Here is a 25,325-nt window from a genome sequence, read left to right as displayed (position 1 = left end):
GTTGCCTGGCTGGGTTTCTCTCTTTTACCTCAACCCTCACTGTGACAATCCTTTCCTTGGGTAGCTACTGCCCCATTCAGCCAGGGCCTAAGCATGAAACCATGTGGAACAGACCTGAGTCCTACCTACAATGAGGACCAAAGGCAAGCCATACCTGCATCCTGAAACAGAGCTGCCCAATTTAGAGCAGCTGACCCCCAATTCAATGGCAAAAGTGTGATGGGTGATTGTTGTTTTATGCCAGTGAATTTTGGGATAGTTTATGTAGCACCAATGTGGCACTAGCTGATATATACAGAAGCTAAGAATAATCTAGCTACCACCTGTCTCACCAAGTTCATTTCACACTATTCTTACTCTTCCTGGCACTTTCAGCCACTCAAGGTCACCATGCACCTGCCTTTGTCTTCATGCTGTTCCTTCTGCCTGGAATATTGTTCCTCCTCACCCTTGTCTAACTAATCTCCAGTGATTCTTCATATTGCAATTTAAACTGTATAAGCTTTTGCTGAGTAAAAAATTGCCCCCAAACCTAGTGATTTAAAATAACTTTTTTTTTTTTTTTTATCCTCATGAAACTGTGGATCAACAATTTGGGTTGGGCAGTACTTCTACTTGGTCCCTTGGATAACTGATGCAGTTGTAGTTACCTAGAAGGTCAACTGGGGATAGATAGTTTAATATTTACCTGTCTGGCACATGCTGGCTTTTGGCTTGGCCATGTGTCTCCAGCAGTCTAGACTGGGCTTCTTCTCATGGAGACAGCTGGTTCCCCAGCAACAAGAGAAAGAAAGCCTCAGTGCATGAAGTTATTTCAAGTCACTGCTTGCATCACATTTCTTACTATTCCATTGGCCAAAGGAAGTCACATGGCAAAGCCTAGAGCCAACGTGAGAGGGGCATCAAACAGGGAGGCATGATTCATTTCTTTAGGGGGTATTATTGTAGCAACCTGTCATAGTCTATTCTTTGGCCCCAATGATTCATGTCCCTAGCAAGAGCCCCAGGATATCATTTAATCATTGTATCCGGCTCAAAGTCCCTGATCTCACGATATGCATTAGGTCCAAATACAGATGAAGCTACTTGAGTGCAGCCTTTTTTTTCCTTGGATATGACTCCTATTGATCCAGAAATATGAGAACTAAAAAGAAAAGTTGTTTGTTTCCTAATGCTCAATATACAGTGGTGAGACAGAAACAGAAAATAGATACTCTCATTCAAAAAGGGAAAGAAGGAGAGGCCAAAAGAAAAGTCACTGGTACAATCCTGAAATGCAGCTAGGCCCTATTCTGATTCTGTTCACTGGAATTGGTTCCCTAGACTATATTTCTCGTATGCTCTTGGTTTCACCCACAGTATTCTTGTCTCTACCCTGTAAGATAATGTCTTTTACCAAAAGAAAATTTGAAGATGGTAGTTTCATCTGCCTGCTTCCCATCCAAAGAAAAACAGGAGTCCAGAGGACAGTCTCTGTTTCCTTTAATCTGAGATTATATAACTTCCTTAAAACCTTTCTAATCTAAAATACATCAATTGGTCTCAACTCACTTGGAGCAAAGGAGAATGAAGAACACCAAAGACACAAGGTAAATATGAGTGCAAGAGACAGAAAAGGCCATATAAACCAGAGACTACATCAGCTTGAGACTGGAAGAACTAGTTGGTGCCTGGCTATCACCAACAACTGCCCTGACAAGGAACGCAACAGAGAATCCCTGATGGAGCAGAAGAACAGTGATGCAGGCCTCAAATTCTCATAAAAAGACCAGACTTAATGGTCTGACTGAGACTAGAAGGACCCTGGAGGTCATGGTCCCTGGACCCTCTGTGAGCCCAAGACAGGAACCATTCCTGAAGCCAACTCTTCAGAGAGGGATTGGTCTGAACTAGAAGACAGAAAATGATACTGGTGAGGAGTGAGCTTCTTGGCTCAAGTAGACATATGAGACTATGTGGGCAGCTGCTGTCTGGAGGCGAGATGAGATGGCAGAGAGGGACAGGAGCTGGTTGAATGGACACAGGGAATACAGCGTGGAGAGGAGGAGTGTGTTGTCTCATTAGGGGGAAAGCAGCTAGAAGTACATAGGAAGGTGTGCATTAGTTTTTGTATGAGAGACTGACCTGATTGATAAGCTTTCACCTAAAGCACAGTAAAAAAAAAAAAAAAAAAAAAAAAAAAACTTTTCTAGATTTGCTGTGTATCACATTACATCCATTCCATGAGTCAAAATTTACACCCAGAGGACTTCCGACCAACAGGGCACCATAGACAGAAGCACCACACCGTCCCTCCACAGCAAAGACCCAAAAAACTAAGTAAAACAGAGACAAACATCATTCCTGGAACCCGAAGTGTCAAATGAAGAGATAAAGAACTCAGTCAAACACCAAATGGAATAAGAAACTGACAGAGGATTGAAAGGAAGGAGAAATACTTGCTGAGGTTTCTTTCCAGCTAACGTAGGACGGATTTGCCATCTTGGACTCCTGTTGGAGATCAGCTGACAGGGAGCACGGGAAAGCAGCTTCACGGAGCTCCCAACAGGGGAGAGAACACCCAGTAACCAGCGATACACACTTACCTACCATCCATCCTCTTCCTGCTGCTCTACCTCTGAGCTTCCTGGCTGGCTGCAGCAGCTCAGCTAGCAGGGAAGTGTAGCATCCATGCCACTTCGATTTGCCCCACCCACATCGCAGATCAGCAGACAGGGAGTAGGGGAAAGCAGATTCACAAAGTTCCTAGTAGGAGACAGAGCATCTGGTAACAAGTGATATATGCTTTCCTAACCTCCACCCTTCTTCCCCTCCCCCTTTAGCCTCTTCTGCTTCCCATCAGTGGCAGTCTCTTGGCCAGGAGACAACTGCTTCTGCCCCGGGCCACTTGGATTTGCCCTGTCCACACTGGCCAGGTCCCTGAGCTGTTGTAACGTCTTTCCCTCTCTTTTGGTTTCTTCTATGCCTCCCACTACCTCCCCCTCCTTTCTCTCAAACACCTAGCTCCATGTGCCATCCTTGCTTTTTTTTGAAAGTCTGTGAAGCCTCCCTTGACTGGGGATCCACTCCCCTGGCCCAAGATACGATGCTGGTGGGATCCCTGGGGCTTTTCCTTTGCTTGTTTTGTTTTACTTTGTTCTGTTTTGTTTGTTTTCTTTCTCTTTTTGCACTTGGGAGCCCCTTCTAGCTGGGCTGCACTGCACCACCTAGGAGCCACTCCCCCAATCTGCACAGCCACATAGGAGGGATCCCTAGGGGTATTTTTCCTTTTTTTTTTTCTTTTTCTTTTTCCATCTCTCTTTTTCTCTTTCTGTCTTTCTTCATTTCTCAGTTCTTTTCTGTCTATGCTTACCTTCTTTTCCAGTCTCCTGAATACCTGGTGCTGTGTGACATCTATACCCCCTCCAGCCAGGCTATACTGCACTACCTGGGAGACACCCCCTGCCTTTGCAGCTGCACCAGTGGGAACCCTGCGGGCTTTTCTTTTCTACCTTTTTTTCCCTCTCTTCCAAGTTTTTATCTAGTTATTTTTTTTTCTCTGTTTACCTTTTTCTTTTTTTTCCTTTTTGCTTCCCTCCATTTCTTGGGATCTCATCTCTCCACTCCAATGGCAAGCTCCCTTTGCACTCTTTTTTTTGGCTTGTGTGATTTTTTTTTCCTTTGTTTATTTTTGGCTCCTGCTTCCCTTTCCTCTTTCCCCTACCCATACTAGCTCTATACATCACAACCTCCCCCCTCCTTCCTGCCTACCTGCACTGTTCGCTGAGCATCACATTTCTGAGCAGCACAGGCACGGCCTACTGGAACCTGCCTGGAACTGATTCCTGGCCCACCCTGTTGGCCCTAGCACGTTCCGTAAACAACTCATTCCAGCTCCTTACCTGAAGCTAGACCTGCTGTGCTGCACCATAGCTGAGTGACTGACCCAGCCCATTGGACAAGCAGGTGAAAAGTGTCGCAATGACAGACAAGCAAACAACAAAGAACACACAGCCCACCTGCTCAGGCATAACCAAATAAAACAAAAAATCAGGATGAAACAACCAAATCTACAATCAAGAAATGAAGAAAATAACTACTGAATGTCCTAAAGACAGCAGACAATATCAAAACATAAAAGAACAGGAGATGATGGTTCCAGTAGGTGTCCAAAATAAAACACAAGATGACTTTCCAGTAGAAGAAAAGGCACTAGAACTACCTGACATGGAATTCAAGTCTCTAATATTCAGAGCTATCCAAGAGTTGAAGCAAAAAGCAGACAAAAATGAGGGAAAAAACAAAAATTTTTGGAAAAGGCAGACAAATTTGTGGAAAATACAGACAAAAAAATGGAATAAGTCAGGAAAATAATACAGGAACAAAATGCTAAAAAATTCACAACTAAAAGTCATACAAAAACAACAATTAGAAATTCAAAAGATAAACAACAAGATTTCAGAAATGGAGAGAGTATAAAAGGACTGAGGAGCAGGTTTGAAATGATGGAAGACAGGATCAGTGAAATTAAAGACAAACACCTGGATACAGCTCTGAGGAAAAATCAGAAAAAAGAATGATGAAAAATGAGGAAACCCTGAGAATAACACGGGATACAATCAAAAGCAAAAATTTGCGAGTGATCGGAGTTCCAGAACAGGGAGAGAAAATGGAAAACACAGAGAGGATCATTGAAGAATTGCTGACAGAAAACTTCCCTAATATCAGGAATGATGAAAAGCTGACTATCCAAGAAGCTCCATTAACCCCATATATGAGAGACGACCGAAGAAAAACACTAAGACTTATCATAATCACACTCACTAAAACTGAAGACAAAGAAAAAATCCTGAGAGCAGCTTCAGAAAAACAAAAAGTCATATACAGAGAAGGAACAATAAGACTAAGCTCTGATTATTTGGTAGAAACCATGCAGGCAAGAAGGCAATGGGATGACATATATAAAACCTTGAAAGAAAAACATTGCCAACCATGAATAATATATCCTGCAAAACTTTCATTTAAATGTGATGGTGAAATTAGGACATTTCCAGATAAACAGAAATTAAGGGAATATTTAAAAACCAAACCAAACCTACAAGAATTATTAAAGGGAGTTCTTTGGTCTGAGAACAAACAACATCAGACCATAGCCTGAATCTAGGACACAAGATTGTACCAGCCAGATACCAATGTAGGAAACAAACTCTCAAGGACTATCCAAAACCAAAAGAATTGTAACAGGGAACCAGAGAAGTTAATCTGTAAATGACAACAATGGCAGAACACTAAAAGAGGGAATAAATGGTGTAGGTATAGAACTTTCTAATGGAGAGGAAGGCAAGGCAATACCAAGTAATAATAGACTGGTTCAAACCTATGATAAGAGTAAATTTCAAGGTAACCTCAAAGAAAGTTAACAAACCTACTTATCAAAATAAAGAAGAAAAACATAAAGTCTCAATAAAAACAAAGTCTACAAAAACAAAAGAAATGAAAAAGAAATCCACAAACAGAAGGAACTCTGCACAGGAGAGTAAGAGGAGCATAGAAAATGTTAGCAGCCCCCCTCAAAAAAAAAAAAGCACTACAAAAAAGCAATAAACTCACACCTATCAATAATTACACTGAACGTAAACGGCCTAAATGTGCCCATAAAGAGACATAGAGTGACAAAATGGATAAAAAAACAAGATCCATCAATATGCTGTCTACAAGAGACACACCTTAGAAACAAAGCAAAAATTTATTAAAAATCAAAGGATGGAAAAATATATCAAGCAAATAACGACCAAAAAAGAGCAGAAGTGGCAATACTAATCTCAGATAAAATAGACTATAAAACAAAATCCACCATAAAAGACAAAGAAGGGCACTATATAATGATTAAAGGGACGATCAATCATGAACACTTAGCCGTAATAAACATGTATGCACCCAATGACAGGGCTCCAAAATACATAAAACAAACTCCGACAGAAATGAAAAGAGAAATTGACAGTTCCACAATAACCATAGGAGATTTCAACACATCACTCTTGGTAAAGGACAGAACATCTAGAAAGAAACTCAGTAAAGATACAGAAGAATTAAAGAACACAATCAACCAATTTGACCTCAGAGACATATATAGAACGTTTTATCCAGCAGCTGCAAAGTACACATTCTTTTCCAACACACATGGAACATTTTCCAGAATAGACCACATCTTAGGCCACAGAGCAACTCTTAACAAAATCCAAAACATTGAGATAATACAAAGTATCTTCTCTGACCACAATGACATTTAAGTAGAAATTAACAGCAGAAAGAGTAAGGAAAAAAAATCAATTACATGGAAACTGAACAACACCCTGCTTAAAAACCACTGGGTAATAGAAAAAATCAGAAATGGAATTAAAAAATTCCTGGAATCAAATGAGAATGAAACACATCATACCAAAACCTTTGGGACACAGCAAAGGCAGTCCCCAAAGGGCAATTTATAGCAATAGATGCACACATCAAAAAAGAAGAAAGGGACAAAATCAAAACATTAGCTACACAACTTGAACAAATAAAAAGAGAACAAAGGAAGCCCACAGCCACCAGAAGAAAGGAAATAATACAGATCAGAGCAGAAATAAATGAAATAGAGAATAGAAAAACAGTAGAAAGAATCAACAAAACCAATAGTTGGTTCTTTGAAAGGATCAACAAAATGGATAAGCCGCTGGCCAGATTGACAAAAGAAAAACAGGAGAGAATGCAAATAACCCAAATAAGAAACGAAATGGGGGACATTGCAACAGACTGAACTGAAAAAAAGAGGATCATAACAAGGTATTACGAAAAACTATACTCCAACAAATTTGAAAACCTAGAAGAAATGAACAAGTTTTTAGAAACACACTACCTACCCAGACTAACACAAAATGATGTTGAAAATCTGAACAGACCCATAACAAGAGAAGACATTGAACAGGTAATAATCAAACTCCCAACAAAAAAAAAAAAAGCCCTGGCCCAGGGGGCTTTACTGGAGAATAATAGCGAACATTCAGAGAAGAGTTTACACCAATGCTACTCAAACTATTTCAGAACATAGAAAAGGAAGCAATGCTTCCTAATACATTCTATGAAGCCATACCAAAACCAGGCAAAGGCACCACAAAAGTAGAAAATTAGCTTATACCATACACAAAAACTAACTCAAAATGGACCAGAGACCTAAATATAAAGTGAAAAACCATCAAGTTCATAGAAGAAAAAATAGAATCAACCCTAGAGGCCCTAATACATGGCATTAACAGGATACAAACCACAACCAACAACACACAAGCTCCAGAGAATAAGCCAGATAACTGGGATCTTCTAAAAATTCAACACTACGCTCATCAAAAGACTTCACCAAAAGAATAAAAAGAGAACCTACAGACTGAGAAAGAATTTTTGGCTATTACAAATCAGACAAAGGTCTAATCTCTAAAATCTACAAGAAAATTCAACACCTCTATAACAAAAAGACAAATAATCCAATTAAAAAATGGGCAAAGGATATGAACAGACACTTCACCAAAGAAGACATTCAAGCGGCCAACAGACATATGAGGAAATGCTCACAATCTCTAGCCATCAGAGAAATGCAAATCAAAACCACAATGAGATACCATCTCACTCCAGCATTACTGGCAGTAATCAATAAAACAGAAAATAAATATTGGAGAGGCTGCAGGGGGATTGGAACTCTTATGCACTGCTAGTGGGAATGCAAAATGATAAACCATTTTGGAAAATGATATGGTGCTTCCTTAGAAAGCTAGAAATAGAAATACCATATGATCCAGCAATCCCATTCCTAGGAATATATCCTAGAGAAATAAGAGTCATCCCATGGACAGACCTATGCACACCCATGTTCACTGCAGAATTGTGCACAATAGCAAAAAGATGGAAACAATCTAGATGCACATCGACAGATGAATAAACTGTGGTACATACACACAATGGAGTATTACGCAACGATAAAGAACAATGAGGAATCTGTGAAGCTTCTCATAACATGGATGAATCTAGAGGACATTACGCTGAGTGAAAATAAGCCAATCACAAACGGACAACTTCTACAAGGCAAGGTCATGGTAGCTCCATAGACACATCCAAACTCCCTGAGGGACCAAATTGCTGGGCTGAGGGCTCTGGGGACAATGACCTAGGGGAATATCCAGCTCAACTGGCATAACATAGTTTATAATGAATATGTTCTACATTCTATTTTGTGAGTAGCATATGGGGTCTTAAAAGCCTGTGAGAAGCCATCTAGGATACTCCCCTGGTCTCACCCCTTCAGGAGCAAGGAAGAATGAAGAAAACTGAAGACACAGGGAAAGATTAGTCTGAAGGACTAATAGACCACATCTGCCACAGCCTCCACCAGACTAAGTCTAGAACAACCAGATGGTGCCTGGCTACCACCACTGACTGATCTGGCAGGCATCACAATAGAGGGTCCCAGACAGAGCTGGAGAAAAATTCAAAACAGAATTCTAACTCAAAAAGAGAGCCCAGACTTGTTGGCCTGGCGGAGACTGGAGAAACCCTAAAAGTATGGTCCCTGGACACCCTTTCAGGTCAGTAATGAGGCCAATCCTGAGGTTCACTCTTCAGTGAAAGACTGAAAAGGCCCATGGGAAAAAACAAAACTAAAGGGGCACACCAGCCCTGGGGCAGGGACTGGAAAGGAAGGAGGGAACAGGAAAGCTGGTAATAGAGAACCCAAGGTTGAGAAGGGAAAGTATTGACCTGTCGTGGGGTTGTTAACCAATATCATAGAACAATGTGTGTTCTGTTTGATAAGAAACTAGTTTGTTCTGTAAACCTTCATCTAAAGTACAAAAAAAAAAAAAAATTCATACCCCAAATTCTTTTGGAGATAGCCTTCTCTCACCATACTTATTCTGGAATATTTGGGGATTAGGCTTCTTTGAAGCATTTTGTCTAACTGAGAAGGTCTATTAGACATAACTTTAAATCTTTCAGAAGTCTTAATGAGTTGTATAGCCACATCCTTGACTTGTTCCTTATCCTGAGAATACTTAGAGAATCTTTTGCTAGCTGGAAAGACTGAAGCTGTGAAAGTTTTATTTTCTAACTCGAAAAGTCCTGGTTATATTACTGTTGTTGCTGTCAGCTGCCATTAAGGTGGACACTGACTAAAGCCAAAAAAAAAAAAAAAATCCCCTGTTGCCATCAAGTCGATTCCGAATTGGCCCCTGACAAGTCCTACTAAATTTTGCTTACAAAGTGAACAGTTCTCTCTTCAGCTCTTCCCTCTCTTCCTGTACCTTATCATATACAGCTAAAAGAAGGTACTTTCAATGTTCTTTCTAGTAATCTCCTTAACGAGATCTGCAAGTTTATAAGGAACATTCTCTGTATTCTAAGTTAACAAACTGGAAACCCTGGTAGCATAGTGGTTAAGTGCTAAGGCTGCTAACCAAGAGGTCGGCAGTTCAAATCCGCCAGGCGCTCCTTGGAAACTCTACGGGGCAGTTCTACTCTGTACTATAGGGTCACTATGAGTCGGAATCAACTCAATGGCAGTGGGCTTTTTTGGTTAAGTTAACAAAGATGACAGTTTGGCACTGCTACATAACACAAATCATCTGGTTTCCAACTTCCAAAAGCACTTTCCTTAGCATTTTTCCAGGTTCCACTAATTTTTTTTTTACCTTTTGATAAGACCTTGCTAACCATCTTTTCATCAGTTTTCAATCCTCCATCTATTGCCCAGCTCCAAAGCTAATACTTCATGTTTTAAGTTTTTGTATGATAACAACCTACCTCTAGATACTGATTTCTATATCCATTTGTTTTTGCTATGCAACAAACCACCCCAAAACTTACTGGCTTATAACAGCAACAATTCTGTTTGCTCCTGATTCTTTTGGTCAGTAATTTGGGATCAGTTTTGCTGGGTAGGTCTTCTGCTGGTCTCACCTGGGGTCACCTATGCAGCTACAGTCATCTGGCATCTTGACTGTGGCTGGATGGTCTAAGGCATCCTCAAGCATACATCTAGCCATTGGTGCTAGCTGTTGGCTTGGTCACTTGTCTCTTAAAGATTAGCCTGCATTTCTTCATGTGGTGTCAGAAGAGTTCCCAGCAGCAAGAGAGGGTGAACCCCAGTGTATATGTGCTGTTCACAGCTCTGTGCACTTCATTTTGCTTATGTCCCATCAGCCAAAGCTAATCTTATGGCCATACCCAAGCCAGTGAGAAAGAGCACCTCACAAGGGTGTGGATAAAGTATGAGTCATGGGTAGCCATTACTGTAACAATCTACTACAGAAATACTCCTTGAAAGCTTGAGACTACATTACAATGCTTTGTTTTATACTCTCTCAGCACCCTGAACTTCTCTTTTACAATTTTTTTTTTATAATTTGATATTTAACTTCTGACTTCCTACCTAAATGTAAGCTACTGAGGACAAAGATTGTATTTTGTTTACTGCTCTACCTTTAACACCAAATAATGTTTGTGCATAGTAAGCACTCTATAAATGCTTGAGGAATGACTGATGGAATAAACAAATGAATGAAAATAGCCCTAAGGGTAGCTCTACGTTCTTCACAGTTTATTTTCTTTGTAGCATCTAATACATCTGAACTTAGTTGCTCATTTGTTTGTTTACTTGTTAATTACCTGTATCCCCCTCCATACTTTCAAGAATCTGGTCTATTGTGTTTATACCAAAATTCCTGAACAAAGTATATTTGTGGATTCGAACTGCTGACATTTTGGTTAGCAGTAGAGCTCTTAACCACTGTGCCACCAGGGCTTCATATGCTTTTTGAATCTTTAGAAAGAGAGAAAGAATTAAAATAATACACTTACTGTCCATTCAGACCAAGTGGTAGGATCAAAATTCAAAGGCCACCCAAACAAGCAAAGACTGAGTCAGGTTGTGGTCTTCCTGGAATCTGGGCTCCATCTGTTTTTCTCTTTGGGAAAAAATTGCATTATGGGGTGGGAAAAACTGAAGTAGGAGAGGCTGTCCTGTGGTGGAGGCATTTCATTCCTCAGCTCCTGGAATGAACAAGAGGACTCAAAGATGGGTAAAAGATTAGCATCACTATGCAGCAGCAGCCGCACTGATAGAGAGAATCAGACATTTCCTTTCTTCTCTAAACACCTTTGGAGTGTGAATGCGCCATGCAAATATTCTTGCCAGCGTCTTTAGTAGCTCAAAGCCAGCTTATGATGGCAAAGTAGCTAGGGTAACTTCACACTAACTTGGAAGGTAAGTGACCTATGGGAATGGGAAAAAGTTTGAAAGCACATTATAAACCCCAAAAAATGTTGTTGTTGTTGTTAGGTGCAGTAGAGTAGGTTTTGACTCATAGTGACCCTGTGTACAACAGAACGAAACACTCCCTGGTCCTATGCCATCCTCACAATCCTTGTTATGCTTGAGCCCATTGTTGCAGCCACAGTGTCAATCCATCTTGTTTAGGATCTTCCTCTTTTTCGCCGACCCTCTACTCTAACAAGCATAAAGTCCTTCTCCAGGAACTGGTCCTTCTTGACAACATGTCCAAAGTATGTGAGAGGAAGTCTTGCCATCTTTGCTTCTAAGGATCATTCTGCTTGTACTTCTTCCAAGACAGATTTGTTTTTCTTCTAGCAGTCCATGGTATAGTCAATATCCTTCACCAACACTATAATTCAAAGAAACCAATTCTTCTTGGCTCTTCTTTATTCACTATCCAGCTTTAATATGCATATGAAGTGACTGAAAACACCATCGCTTAGGTCAGGCACACCTTAGTCCTTAAAGAGATTTTTGCAGCAGATTTCTCAAGTGCAGTGCGTCTTTCGATTTCTTCACTGCTGCTTCCATGCATGTTGATTGTGGATCCAAGTAAAATGAAATCCGTGACAACTTCAATCTTTTCTCCATTTATCATGATGTTGCTTATTGGTCCCATTGTGAGAATTTTTGTTTTCTTTATGTTGAGGTGTAATCCATATTGAAGGCTGTAGTCTTTTATCTTCATCAGTAAGTGCTTCAAGTCCTCTTCACTTTTAGTAAGCAAAGTTATGTCATCTGCATATGGCAGGTTGTTAATGACTCTTCCTCCAATTCTGATGCTTCTTTCTTCTTCATATAGTCCAGCTTCTTGGATTATTTGCTCATCATACAGTTGGAATAAGTATGGTGAAAAGATCTAGCCCTGACACACACCTTTCCTGACTTAAAACCACGCCTTATCTCCTTGTTCTGTTCAAAGGACTGCCTCTTGGTTTGAGTATAGGTTCCTCATGAGCACAATTAAGTGTTCTGGAATTCTCATTCTTCACAATGCTACCCATAATTTGTTATGATCCACACAGTTGAATGCCTTAGCATAGCCAATAAAATGCAGGTAAACATCTTTCTGGTATTCTCTGCTTTCAGCTAAGATCCATCTGACATCAACAATGATATCCCTTGTTCCAACCGTTCTTAATTTGGGTTGAATTTCTGGCAGTTCCCTGTTGATGTACTGCTGGAACCACATTTGAATGATCTTTAGCAAAATTTTACTTGTGTTTGATATTAATGATGTTGTTTGATAATTTCTGCATTCTGTTGGATCGCCTTTCTTTGGAATGGGTACAAATATGGATCTCTTCCAGTCAGTTGGCCAGGTAGTTGCTTTCCAAATTTCTTGGCAGAGAATAGTGAGTACTTCCAGTGCTGCATTCATTTGTTGAAATGCCTCAATTGGTATTTCATCAATTCCTGGAGCCTTGTTTTTAACCAATGCTTTCAGTGTAGCTTGGACCTCTTCCATCAGTATCATCAGTTCTTGATTGTATGCTACCTCCTGAAATCGTTGAATGTTGATCAATTCTTTTTGGTACAGTGACTCCGTGTATTCCTTCCATCATCTTTTGATGCCTCCTACATTGTTTAATATTTTCCCTGTAGAATCCTTCAGTATTGCAACTAGAGGCTTGAATTTTTTCTTCAATTGTTTTGGCTTGAGAAATGCCAAGTGTGTTTTCTACCTCCAGGTCTTTGCACATTTCGTTATACTTTACTTTGTCTTCTTGGGCCAACCTTTGCAATCTTCTGTTCAGATTATTCATCATTTCTTCCTTCTGCCTTAGCTACTCTATGTTGAAGAGCAACTTTCAAAGTCTCTTCTGACATCCATTTTGATCTTTTCTTTCTTTCCTGTTTTTTTAATGACCTCTTATTTTCTTCATGTATGATGTCCTTCTACAACTTGTCCAGTTTCCGGTCATTAGTGTTTAGTGCGTCATATCTGTCTTTGAGATTGTCTCTAAATTCAGGTGGGATATACTTGAGGTCATACTTGATAGAATTTTGCAAGACCAATGGCTTCTTCATTGCAAATACCTTTTTCCAGCAACATAAGTGACAACTATACGCATGGACCTCACCAGATTAAACACACAGCAATCAAATCAACTACATCTGTGGAAAGGGGAGGATGGAAAAGTTCAATATCATCAATCAGAATGCAACTGGGGCCTGACTGTGGAACAGACCATCAATTGCTTGTATGCAAACTCAAGTTGAAGTTGAAGAAAATTAGAACAAGTCCAAGAGTTCTTGTTGTTAGCTGTCATCAAGTTGGCCCATGACTCATGGCAACCCCATATACCATGAAATGAAACACTGCCCAGTCGTTGCAGATCAGACTGTTGTGATCTGTAAGGTTTTCGGACATAGATCACCAGGCCCTTCTTCCTAAGAAGAAGATTACAGAGGTCTATTATCACATTTTTGCATTCATTCATTCATCTATTAATTTATCCATTTAAAAAAGTTAATTTGAATACTATTTACCACATATGCCTAAATTGGGCTGGAGAATTAGTACAGCAGTGTACAGTGTGATGAGAGAGACAAAATGTGTTTTTATCAGGCCTTCAAACCAGTTCGAACCAGTTTGGTCATGGCCTACAAAGTGAAACCAGAACAGACTTGAATTTTTACAATTTGGGTTGTCCAGAGCAATAACCAGAACAGGAAAAATTATGGGTTGATACTGTGGAAGCCAGCACAACTTGACCAAGGCAAAGTTATAGAAGCTTCATAGACATATCCAGCCTCCTACAGGGATTGAGTTACTGGTCTGAGGGCTGGGACCATGGTCTCAGGGGACATCTGGCTCAATTGGCATAACATAGCTTATACAGAAAATGTTCTACATCCTACTTTGGTGAGTAGCACCTGGGGTCTTAAAAGCTTATAAGTGGCCATCTAAGATACATCTACTGGTCCCACCCCCTCTGGAGCAAGTGAGAATGAAGAAAACCAAAGACACATGGATTAGTCCAAAGGATTAATGGACCACAAGCACCACAGCTTCCACTAGACTGAGTCCAGCACGACTGGATTTTGCCTGGCTACCATCACTTACTGCTCTGACAGGGATCACAATAGAGGGTTCCAGACAGAGATGGAGAGAAATGTAGAACAAAATTCAAACTCACAAAAAAAGACCAGAATTCTGGTCTGACAGAGACTGGAGAAACCCTGAGAGTATGGCTCAGTACTGAAGTTACTCCTGAGGTTCACCTTCAGCCAAAGATTAAAGTGGTCCATAAAACAAATAATAATACATGTAGCTCAACCATGTAGAAGAGACTAAATGGGCACACCAGCCCAGGGGCAAGGATGAGAAGGCAGGAGAGGATGGGAAAGCTGGACAAATGGAAACAGGGAACTCAAGGTCAAGAACGGAAGGGTGTTGACACATCACAGGGTTGGCAACTAATGTCACAAAACAATATGTGTGTTAATTGTTTAATGAGAAACTAATTTGTTCCATAAACCTTCACCTAAAGCACAATTAAAAAAAAAAAAAGTAAAAAAAAAAAAAATTACAGGTCAAAGCCCTGGAATGGGAGACTCAGAAAAGACATAGCGAGCCCTTTCAGGAGCCTGATGCAGGAAACTGGATTATTGACAGGACCGTGGGGAGCAACACACATTCAAAGCGGCACAGTCAGCCGCCATCTTTGAGTAGGACACTGCTATTTCAGACTCTGCTCAAAATCTGATGAGCAAGAGATCAGGTTGCTATGCGATGTGTTCGCTGCTCTTGTTTTCTAAGAGGGAGATTAGGTTTCTAGCAGGGCTTTGGCTCATAATTTTTCCCATTCCCACTATGCCCTGGTGACATAGTGGTTAAGTGCTATGGCTGCTAACCAAAAGGTCGGCAGTTCAAATCCACCAGGCGCTCTTTGGAAACCCTATGGGGCAGTTCTACTCTGGGTCCTCTGGGTCACTATGAGTCAAAATCGACTTGATGACTAACAATAAATTTATGGTTCTGGTTCATCTGAAGTTTAAAAATTCAGGTCTGTTCTGGTTTCATGTCCTCGGCCATGACTAAACAGAGAAGAACTATTTTGAAGCCCTAATTTTTATTGTTAGACTAAGGACCGAGGAGAAGTGCTTCCCCATTTATTGCTGTCACCACATTGACAATCTTGTTTACCAGATATGAAACCACTCTGGAGTGCATGGGCAGCCTCTGCCCAGCTCTAGTAAAGTGAGCTGGCCATTGTATCAGAGATGCTGGAAGACCCATGACTCAGTACATACAAACACCCCTAAAGGAGGATGCAGGTCTCCAGCTGGTCTAGGCTCTCTCAACCTCTTCTGCTAACCTGAGCCTTTGGACTAACAATTTTCAAATAATTTGATGCCTACGCATTGGCCAGATTCCAAAGTCATTTAATGTTAAGATTTGTGCTAACACTTAATTGGACTCCTATGTTGCACTAGACTCTGTGCTGGGTATGTAAACCTGTATTGTCTTATTTACCTTTACACAGTTCCAGGAGATAAGCATTTTTATCCCCATAATGTAGATAGAGAAATTGCAGCTCAGAGAGGTTAAACGACATCCGCATGGGAGAAAAAATGGTGGAACCTTTCATTTAGCATTTACTGTGTGTTTATTATACACCAAGCCCTGAGTGAGGCCTATGCTTGAAAACAATTATTCTCCCTCCAGAATATGAGCTCTTTCTGCCAAGTAAGGCTAGCTTCCAAAAAGTGGGGGAGGGATGTAAACAGGGAAAATAGGGTTGGAGGATGTGAAGTACAAACAGCCAAGGTTTGAGCCTGCACAACCACCATCCCCACATGCCTTTATCCTTCTGTCTCAGCCCCCTCCTCTTTCCTCCCTGCATCATGCCCAAATTGGCACCTCCATAACCCAGGCAAGTGTTCTTTTTCCAACATCTCCTTTGAAAGGGATAATAAAAGTGTTTTCACTGGCGCTGTTGTCATGTGATCAAAGCATAGCTCAGGAAATGGGGTCCCTCGAAAGCTGTTTATCTAAAATCTCTTATTTCACCAGTTGGAGCATTTTAAGAGAACATTCTGCTCCTTCTCTCCCAAGGGCAAATATTTCAGTTACCTGTGTATGCGGAGCGAGGTTGAGGCCACACATACTTTGTGCAGTAAAAAAAAAAAAAAAAACCATTGCCCCTCGGGCAGAGCATTTCCTTTGGTGCTGTGGCCCTCTCCCCTCACCCAGCTAGGAGGCCATGAGGAAACTCTAATCCAGCCCCTCACAGGAAGTTTGAGTGGTTCAAGTCAGGGAAGATTTAAAGTCAAAACCCTCTAAATCCATGCTTAGGTGGGAGTGTTTTTCATTACTGATAAAACACAGAATCCCTTTTCTGGGCTATTTGGATGAGCCCAGGGTAAATATTTATCCCTTCAGCTAATGCATCTGCTGTGAGGAACTCTGTGACTCCCAGACAATCAGAGTGACGGATCGCTTTTTGCTTCCCTCGTCCCAGAGTAAGACTGGGCAACATTATTTGGCAAGGGGAGCCCTTTTCCCGTGGCCTGGCTGTTGGCTTGTATGAGGCATAACGCCCCTCTTGGTGCCAGAATGGGGTGGATGTAAGGGAAGGCCTTGCCGGGACCTCCCAGCTCCAGCACTCTGACATGATTTAATAGTCATATCATCAGTGTTCCCAGAGTCAACAGCCACCCACCTCTGAGGAAAAAGAGAAAGACGAATGGCTGGTGCTTTGAGTTTGAATGCAGTACTTTGTTCTTTGGTGTTTTCAGGGGCTACAGTGTTCACATCACCCTCAACCCCAAAACACACACACACACACACACACACAATGGAAAACATACATAATACACATACTTGAATAAATGAAAAGGCTACATATGGACACACTACACTGAGAGATTTTTTTGAGGATGGAGGCTATTCCTTATTCCTATTTGTATTCTCACATTGCCTAGCAATGCTTGGCACAGGGTAGATGATTAATACATTACTTTTTGAATGAATACATGAATAGTTATAATTATAACCATTTATATAACACTTTATAGGTGTCAGGTGTTGAAGTAAGTGCTTTATAAACATTTTCTGATCTAACCCTCACAAGAGACCATTAAATGAGGTGCTGTCATTATCCCTATTTCACAGATAAGAAGAGTGAGACTTAGCAAGGTAAACTGATTTGTCCAAGGTTACACTGCTGGTTAGTGGTAGCAAGAGGCATCTACTCCAGGTGGTCTGATTCCAGAGTTGATGCCCTTAAGTTTTAACAGTTTTCTCTGTAAACCCATCTACAAAATGTTTCTATAAATATTGTATAGAAGTAGCAATAGTTTTTATCACCAAGGTGACAAAACCCTTCCTGCAAGCCTTGATTATGCCGTGTCTCTATCTCAGACGTTGGTTCTTGTCAGTCCTCCCCATCCCCAGTTCTCAGACATTGAATGGAGGCATTAGCTTCAGAGTGAAGACTGCATTTCTAGGTGATTGGGAAATGGACCCTGGGTTTAGCTCCCTTAAACAGCTGATACTATTCTTTTAAAAAATTTTTTTTTGTGCTTTAAGTGAAAGTTTACAAATCAAGTCGGTCTCTCATACAAGAATTTATATACACCTTGCTATATACTCCTAGTTGCTCTCCCGCTAATGAGACAGCACACTTCTCTCCACCCTGTATTTCCGTGTCCATTTAGCCAGCTTCGGTCCCCCTCTGCCTTCTCATCTCCCCTGCAGACAGGAGCTGCCAACATAGTCTCATGTGTCTACTTGGTCCAAGAAGCTTACTCCTCACCAGTATAATTTTCTGTCTTATAGTCCCACCCAATCCCTGTCTGAAGAGTTGGCTTTGGGAATGGTTCCTGTCTTGGGCTAACAGAAGGTCTGGGGACCATCACCACCGGGGTCCTTCTAGTCTCAGTCAGACCATTACGTCTGGTCTTTTTATGAGAATTTGAGGTCTGCATCCCATCACTTTCCAGCTCCATCAGGGATTCTCTATTGTGTTCCCTGTTAGGGCAGTCATCAGTTGTCAGCTGACCCTATTTAAAGCAGCACAAATATTTTCCTTGAAGAGTGAATGAAAACTTCCTCCCTGTGTCAGTTTTCTATTGCTGCGAGAACAAACTACCACAAACTTAGCAGTTTAAAACAGGACTTATTTAATATCTCACAGTTCTGTAGGTCAGGAGCTCCAGGCAGGTAAAATTGAGCTCTACTCAGGGTATCATAAGTCTGAAATCAAGGTATGGATCATCTAGACACTTATCTGGAGGCTTTGGGAAAGAATCATCTTCAAGCTCATGCAGGCTGTTGGCAGAATTCAGTTCCTTGCCGTTACAGGACTGAGGTCCTACTTCCTTGCTGGATGGCAGCCAGGGACTTGTCTCTGCTTTTAGAAGCTGCTCACATTCCTTCTCATGTGGCCTCCTCCATCTTCAAACCAGCAAAGATACATCAGGTCCTTCTCATGCTTTGACTCTCCCTGATTTCTCTTTCTTCCTTGCTCTTCTACTACCAGGTGGAGAAATTTCTCTTTTTTTAAGGATGCATGTAATCAGATTAGACCTACCTGGTACTCCTCTCTTTTTAAGGTCAACTGTGCCATGTAACATAATACAATCATGGGGGTAAGTCACAGGTTCATGGATTAGGTCATGGAATCTTGGGGGCCATGCCTAGAAATTCTGCCTGCCACATTGCTCTTGATTATAACTGAGGGCATGGATAGGAAGAAGGTTTATAGGGAAGCAAAGGGGACAAACCCAGGCACATCATGATGGTGGCCCGCCATGTTAAAGAATCTACCAAAGCAGAATGGAAGAACTCCATCAATACTCCAAAAATAAGGAAAAGCACAGTAGGATAGAGCAAAGGGAGTACTATAAGCTGGCACTTATCAGACTCTTGACAAATGCACATCTGACTACCTGCTGTTCAAAGTGATCGTAATATTACCTAAAAACTGAAAAAATTAACCCTGTTGCCGTTGAGTCGATCCTGACTCATAATGACCCTATAGGATAGAGTAGAACTGCCCATAGGGTTTCCAAGGAGCAGCTGGTGGATTTGAACTGCCAACCTTTTGGCTAGCAGTGGAGCTTTTAACCACTGTGCCACCAGGGCTCCAATTTTACCTAGAGGAAGGAAAACCTTATCACCCATTCCTTTGTTACATGAGGATAGTTATCATGAGTCCAGAGCTTACTATTTATCATAGTTTTAACTGCTTTACATGTTTTAATTCACTTTATCTTCAAATAAATATGTGGTATTCAGATATTATTATCCCTTTTATAGATGAGGCACAAATCAGAAAATAAAATAGGAGTCTGTGGCTCTGTGACATGGGCTGAGAACAATGGTGGTTGAGTGTTCTATGAGAAGAGCTAGGATTTAGAATAAGAAGACCTGATGTCCAGTTCCAATAGTAAAAGTTATTAGGGTTGTAACCTTAGACAAATAATTTCAGTTCTCTGTGTCTCAGTTCCCTCATTCATAAAATGGGAATAATAATATCTGCTCCTCAATTTTAAAGAATTATTGTGTGGTTCAATGGCATGCAAAGCATCATTTTAATGAGTTACATAAATCTAAGATATGACTGCTATCCCATGTAAGTGTTTTGTTTTTTCCAGATCCCAGTAGATATATGTTGCCAAGAGGAAAACCTTGTTAGTTAAGTGTAACTTTTGTAATCTTGGGCCACGGTTCTTCCTTACCTACAAATTCCATGTTAATTTTTAAAGAACTACCATTCAGTCTTTTTCATACTTTGCCTTTGTATGTGTTTCACTTAACTTGCATCTGAAGCCAACAGTTAATGCTCTTAAGGAATTTCATCAGAGGCTAGCAGAGGGCATTTTCCAACAAACTGAAAGGAAGAAGAGAAACTGAAGACATGAGAGGAGAGTTGTTGAGTAAGGTCTAAAGCAGACAGGAGGGGCAGGAATGGCTGGGTGAAGTTGCAAGAACTCTTGATTTTCTTTGTAGATGAGTGGAAGCAAGAGTAAACTGGAGGACTGGGGAACTCAAAGGGAAAGGTGACCATTAGCAACAGCTGCTTTGGAAAAGAGAGAGGAAATTGAGTAGACACATGTTAAAGGATTATCAAGAAACACTTAAAGCCTGGCAAGGATTGGAAAATCATAAATTCATTATGAAGTTGATTAGCATGATTATGCAATTTTCCTCCAGTAGGTCGCAGCTGGGAAATAGAAGCAAAAAACTTCAGTGTTTGCGTGAAGTGTAGAAAGAAACAAATATTTACTGAGCACCAACAATTCATCCACTCATTCATTACAAAAATATTTATTGAATGTCTACTATGACCTACACACTGTTTGAGGCACTGATGCTGGAACAATAGCAAGACAGGCTAATTTCCTTTTCTGGTGGAGCTTGCAGTTTTGTGGCAAAAAATAGAGTAGTAAATAGGCAAATGAATGTATCACTTAGATAATTACATATTGTGACTTGTACGTCAACAAGTATACATATGTAAACATATAGATATGTATATATCTATACATGTGTAGATTATCCAAATAGGAAAGGTAAGCACAACGCTTACTTTGCTTACCAAATCACATGTAGTGAACAATTTCACATGGGTTTCACCACATCAAAGATTCTAGGGCAGAATGTGCTGTATTGAACCATTCCCCTCGTGTGAAATTGCTCACCGCAGGTTGTAAGTAAGCACAAGTAATCTGTCAGGGATTGTAAATTTGAAAGGAGCCTTTGATTCTGTAGGAAGGTACTGTGGGGGCTGGGAGAGAGGCAGATGCCAATGATACCTAGAAGCAGAATCTTTTATGTGGTGGAAAAATATGAAATTGTTCACTACAGATGATCTGGTAAGCAATGTAAGCACCATGCTTACCTTGTCTATAGGATAATCTGTCAGCTTGTCATACTGTGGGGGCTTATGTGATGCTGGAAGTTATGTCACCGGTATTCAAATACCAGCAGGGTTTCACCTGAGCTTTCAGACTAAGGCGGACTAAGAAGAAAGACCCAGCAGTCTATTCCTGAAAAGAATTAGCCAGTGAAAACTTTATGAATAGCAGTGGAACATTGTCTGATGTAGTGACGGAAGATGAGCCCCTCAGGTTGGAAGGCACTCAAAAGATGACTATGTGAAGAGCTGCTGCCTCAAAGTAGAGGCAACCTTAATGACGTGGGTGGAGTCAAGCTTTTGGGACCTTCATTTGCAGATATGGAATGACTCAAAATGAGAAGAAACAGCTGCAAACATGCATTAGTAATCAGAATGTGAAATTTATGAAGTATGAATCTAGGAAAATTAGAAATAATCAAAAATGAAATGAAATGATATCCTAGGCATTAGTGAGCTGAAATGGACGGGTATCGGTCATTTTGAACTGGGCAGTCATGTGGTCTACAGTCCTAGGAATGACAACTTGAAGAAGAATTGCATTTATCATCAAAAAGAACATTTCAAGAGCTATCCTGAAGTACAATGCTATCAGTGATAGAATAATATCCATATGCCTATAAGGAAGACCAGATAATACCACTATTATTCAAATTTACCCACCAACCACTAAGGCCAAAGATGAAGAAATTGAAGATTTTTACCAACTTCTGCAGTCTGAAATTGATCAAACATGCAATCAGGATGCACTGATAATTACTGGTGATTGTAATGCGAAAGTTGGAAACAAAGAAGAAGGATCGGTAGTTGAAAAATATTGCCGTGGTGACAGAAATGATGCTGGAGATCGCATGATAGAATTTTGCAAGACCAAATGACTTCTTCGTTGCAAATACCTTTCTTCACCAACATAAACTGTGACCATACACACGGATCTTGCCAGATGGAATACCCAGGAATCAAATTAACTACATCTGTGGAAAGAGACGATGGAAAAGCTCAATATCATCAGTCAGAACAAGGCCAGGGGCTGACTGTGGATCAAACAGTCACTTACTCATATGCAAGTTCAAATTGAAACTGAAGAAAATTAGAACAAGTCTACAAGAGCCAAAGTACAAACTTGGGTATATTCCACCTGAATTTAGAGGCCATCTCAAGAATAGATTTGATGCCTTGAATGCTAATGACTGAAGAGGAGATGAGTTGTGGAATGACATCAAAGACATCATACATGAAGAAAGCAAGAGGTCATTGAAAAGACAGGAGAGAAAGAAAAGACCAAGATGGATGTCAGAAGAGACTCTGAAACTTGCTTTTGAATGTTGAGCAGTGTAATGGATTGAATTATGTCCCTCCAAAAATGTGTGTATCAACTTGGTTAGGTCATGATTCCCAGTATTCTGTGGTTATCCTCCATTTTGTGATTGTAATTTTATGTTAAAAGGATTAGGGTGGAATTGTAACACCACGCTTACCCAGTTCACATCCCTGATCCAATGTAAAGGGAGTTTCTCTGGGGTGTGGCCTGCACCACCTTTTATCTCTCAAGATATGAAAAGGAAAGGGAAGCAAGCAAAGAGTGGGGGACCTCATACCACCAAGAAAGCAGTACGAGGAGCAGAACGCCTCTTTTGGACATGGGTTCCCTGCGCCTGAGATGCTCCTTGACGAGGGGAAGATTGAGAACAAGAACCTTCCTCCAGAGCCAACAGAGAAAGAAAGCCTTCGCCTGGAGCCGAGGCCCTGAATTTGAACTTGTAACCTACTAGACTGTGAGAAAATAAATTTCTCTTTGTTCAAGCCATCCACCGTGGTATTTCTGTTATGGCAGCACTAGATGACTAAGACAAGCAGCTAAAGCAAAAGGAAGAAATGATGAAGTAAAAGAACTGAACAGAAGATTTCAAAGGGTGGCTCGAGAAGACAAAGTAAGGTATTATAATGACATCTGCAAAGAGCTGGAGATAGAAAACCAAAAGGGAAGAACACACTTGGCATTTCTCAAACTGAAAGAACTGAAGAAAAAATTCAAGCCTCGAATTGCAATAGCGAGGGATTCTATATGGAAAACATTAAATGATGTAGGAAGCATCAAAAGAAGATGGAAGGAACACACAGAGTCACTATACCAAAGAGAACTGATCAACATTCAGCCATTTCAGGAGGTAACGTATGATCAGGAACTGAAGGTACTGAAGGAAGAAGCCCAGGCTGCACTGAGGGCATTGGAGAAGAACAAGGCTCCGGGAATTGATGAAATACCAATTGAGATGTTTCAACAAATGGATGCAGTGCTGGAAGTGCTCACTCATCTACGACAAGAAATTTGGAAGACAGCTACCTGGCCAAACCAACAGGAAGAGATCCATATTTATGTCTATTTGCAAGAAAGGTAATCCAACCAAATGCAGAAATTATGGAACAATATCATTAATATCACATGCAAGAAAAATTTTGCTAGAGATCATTCAAAAGTGGCTGTAGCAGTATATTGACAGGGAACTGCCAGAAATTCAAGCCGGATTTAGAAGAGGATGTGGAATCAGGGATATCATTGCTGATGTCAGATGGATCCTGGCTGAAAGCAGAAAATACCAGAAAGAGGTTTACCTGTGTTTTATTGGCTATGCTAAGGCTTTCCACTGTATGGATCATACCAAATTATGGATAACATTACGGAGAATGGGAATTCCAGAACATTTAATTGTGCTCATGGGGAATCTGTACATGGATTAAGTGGCAGTTGTTCTAACAGAACAAGTGGATACTGCATGGTTTAAAGTCAGGAAAGGTGTGCGTCAGGGCTGTATCCTTTCACCATACCTATTCAATCTATGTGCTGAGCAAATATTTCGAGAAGTTAAACTTTATGAAGAATGAGGCAGCAGGATTGGAGGAAGACTTGTTAACAACCTGCATTATGTAGATGACACAACCTTGCTTGCTGAAAGTGAAGAGGACTTGAAGCATTTTACTGATGAAGATAAAAGACCACAGCCTTCAGTACGGGTTACACCTCCACATAAGGAAAACAAAAATCCTCACAACTGGATGAATAAGCAACATCATGATAAGTGGAGAAAAGATTGAGATTCTCAAGGATTTCATTTCACTTGGATCCATAATCAACACTCATGGAAACAGCAGTCAAGAAATCAAAAAATGCATTGCATTGGGCAAATCTGCTGCAAAAGACCTCTTTAAAGTGTTGAACAGCAAAGATGTCACCTTGAGGACTAAGGTACGCCTGACCCAAGCGATGGTGTTTTTAATCACCTCGTAAGCATGGGAAAGCTGGACAATGAATAAGGAATACTGAAGAAGAATTGACACGTTTGAATTGTGGTATTGGTGAAGGATATTGAATATATTGAATATTGAATAAACCTGTCTTGGAGGAAGCACAACCAGAATGCCCCTTGGAGGCAAGTATGGTGAGACTTTGTCTCACATACTTTGGACATGTTATCAGAAAAGATCAGTCCCTGGAGAAGGACATCATGCTTGGTAAAGTAGAGGGTTAGCGAAAAAGAGGAAGACCCTCGACGAGATGGATTGACACAGTGGCTGCAACAACAGGTTCAAACATAGCAACAACTGTGAGGATGGCACAGGACTGGGCAGTATGTCGTTCTGTTGTACGTAGGGTCACTATGAGTCTGAACTGACTCAATGGCACCTAAGGACAACAACTGGATAATCCACCCCTGTCTGTATATATGTTTATCTACGCTTACATGGAATTATCACACTAGCTTGTGAACCAGTCTTCACTCTCGATTTACAAATGAAGCACAAAGAGGTTAAAGATTTTTTTCTCAAGGTCACCCAGTTGTGAAGGTCAGAGCCAAGATTTGAACCTATGAACCCAGGCTAATGATCATTGTACTATTTCAGCAGGGAACTCACTGGCAGGGTTCAGGGGCAGGAGTAAGAGGGAAAGGTTTCTGTTGATGTTGATGAGAGTGAACTAGAAATGAGTGACCAAAAGCAATGAAAGATCACAAAGCTAAAAAGAGGGTGGGGTGGGGTAGAGAGGTTATCTTGACTTGGAAAATCAGGGGATTGGGTTAAGGAATTCAAATTTGCCTTAAGGATTTCTAGGCTATTAAGAGAGG

Source organism: Loxodonta africana, chromosome 14, assembly GCF_030014295.1.
Source record: "Loxodonta africana isolate mLoxAfr1 chromosome 14, mLoxAfr1.hap2, whole genome shotgun sequence".
Lineage (NCBI taxonomy): Eukaryota > Metazoa > Chordata > Mammalia > Proboscidea > Elephantidae > Loxodonta > Loxodonta africana.
Note: the sequence above shows the minus strand (reverse complement) of the source record.